Genomic DNA, 2773 nt, shown 5'->3' with positions numbered 1-2773 from the left:
ATTGATTTTATGAATAGAATTGAACTTATGAATGTGTCAAAAATAATATTGATTATAAATAAAAGAAAAACAATTTTACTACGAAATCGATTTAATAAATGAATTATAAGCCAAAAAATGAAATAAATGTTTATAAATAAATAAAGACAATAATAAATATATAAAATTTGAATTTTAAATTTAGTATATCTTAGAGTTTAAAAATCGATTAAATCAATATTTAACAAGTCTTTTAACCGATAAATATGACACGAACAGTCGATATTAGACGTATGCAGTATTTTTTCTTTATTGGAATTCCTTTGAATTTTATTGTTACACCTATAGAGATAATTATAACTTATAAGCCTTCATGTAAAATAATAAATAAATGAAACATTATTCTAAAATGTCAATATAGAAAAAAGACAGTCTGTAGTGGAACCAGGTAATCAAGTTAAAAAAAAATCAATGACTATAGTGTAGGAGTGAATCAATATTGCTCTTCAGGGACACTAAGACGACATTTTCAGTCATCATCAGATATTTCTTATCTTCCTGTTGAAATGTTATTATACATTTAATATTAATTAAAACCCTTTCTATCTTAAACACAGCATAAGGACGTAATACGATGCACATGTCTATTTTAATTAAACGCTGACTAACCTAATAAATTCATACTAGTTTACTGGCAAACTGTAGAGTCTAAGAGATTCAATATAATTATTTAGACAATAAAAATGATCTTAAAAAATATACCAATAATAATATTCTACGTATAAAATTAATTGATGTAATGTTTTATAAATTATTTGAAAGAGTATACTTTCTACTTAACGTCATTAGAACGATGTATAGAGCAATCGTTTACACTCTTCTGATTTAACTAAATTTAAGAATTTTAATAATATTTTTATATATAAACGCTCGATAAATTAATGAATTTACAAAATTTTATAAAGGTTTTAAGCTTTTTTCAACAGGAATATATAAGATTAGATTTGTATCCTTGAAAATACTACTTAAACTTTCTGTTTAACAAACAGAACCATATATAAATTTAGTAACTTACAAGACTATACACTTGTTGGTTTAGTGTTAAATCAATAATATATAAACTTATAAACTCAAATAAATTCACGAATTTGTAAAATTTAATAACGACTTTAAACCTTTTTCAACGGAAATACATAAGACTACAGACTTGTATCCTTGCAAAGACTATTGACTCTTTAATTGGAGAAAAGCTACCGTTTAAGCACACATTTTCAATCTTTTTGTTTTCCTTTTCTGATTGAAGCATTCTCATTATCTTAAGTGATTTGTAAAGATAAAGAAATGAAAGATTAACTTATCCACTTACCTAATGAGTTCATTTGATAGGACAGGAGAATAGACCTTAATACTGGACGCCATTTTTTCTAATAATAATATTTAAAAAAAAAAAAAAAAAGCATTTCTAATCAATAGGTATAAATCTACAAGATGAACAGTTTCCGTGATCGATAACTACACACAGAGTTGTGATCGATCACATTTGATTGTAGAAAGACTCTTGAATAATTCTTATAAGCCTATTGAAAAAAATCTCTCTCTTTGCCTTTTTAATAAATACTTTTCAGAATTTATTATTAAAAAATTTGATGTTCGATATATGTCATCACTCATATTTTTATACATATGAAAGAAATAAGTCGTTGTTGAGTCGGTTGAATAATTTATTTATACACGAACTTGTACATTTTTATGCAACAGATTGAATTAAATATTCATCAGCTACAACTAGAACAAGAGTAGGACACAGCTGAATATGCGTTTTTTGTCTTTTTTTTATACGAAATTGAAATATATATATATTAAAATAAATGAATCAATTTACAAAACGTGACCTATCGATACGGTAAACTGTACCAAGACGTGTTTGGTTAAAATTTTGATATATTACCCCCGGAGTTGAAAGGATGTGGAGTCATCCGCTTCTGCTTCCAGTTAAGTAAACTCGATATTCTCGTTCCCACGGGTACTTAAGTGAGCTGTAAAGTCCCCAATCCCTTAGGGCTCGGTCCCTTCCGCTCTCTCGCTACCCGATTAAAAATAAACACACAAAAAAAAGTGTTTTCACCTCCGGGAGATCGGATGTGAAACTTAATTGATCTCGGAGTTTAAATTTAGGGGTCTGGAGGTTACATCACGGGGGTTTTAGTCAATTAGCTGAAGTATAATCAGTGGGATCCTGTGGTTTTACTGCTTGCCACATCCAGCTATCAAGTCCAGCAACAGATTAACGAGATAGAAGAGGTGTGAAGTTGCGCTTAATTAAATCGATACGAGACCGAGAAGGCAGAGACCTGAGATTTTTATCTTAAACCCTACCTTGTAAAACTCCCGTTAAATAGCTAGAATAACTATTAAAGCCGGGAATCTTAGTGTATAATTCATTATTACGATGTCAATGCGTCGTGTCAGCTAAGCGAGTCGTGCTGAAAAGATGCCATATAATTAAAAAATATTTCTTTCGTGGCCTGCCTCTACTATTCAACGATTGCCTAGCGGTAAGTTTACCTAGTAAGAAACGGATCGTGGCAGCAATTAAAATTGTATTCGTCCAAAACAAAACTGGACTGCGGGTGGTCTTTTGTAAAGAACTGCTACTTTCCCGCATTCCACCAAAGATTGACAGCTCTCCCAACTAGGAATAGAAGTACGTCAACATTTCCTACTTACTCTATACTTTATCACTAATTACCGCATACCTATCCAAGTTTTCAATATTTTACAAATAAAGTATTTA

This window comes from Centruroides vittatus, unplaced genomic scaffold (assembly GCF_030686945.1).
Source record: "Centruroides vittatus isolate TY-2023 unplaced genomic scaffold, ASM3068694v2 contig_393, whole genome shotgun sequence".
Lineage (NCBI taxonomy): Eukaryota > Metazoa > Arthropoda > Arachnida > Scorpiones > Buthidae > Centruroides > Centruroides vittatus.
Note: the sequence above shows the minus strand (reverse complement) of the source record.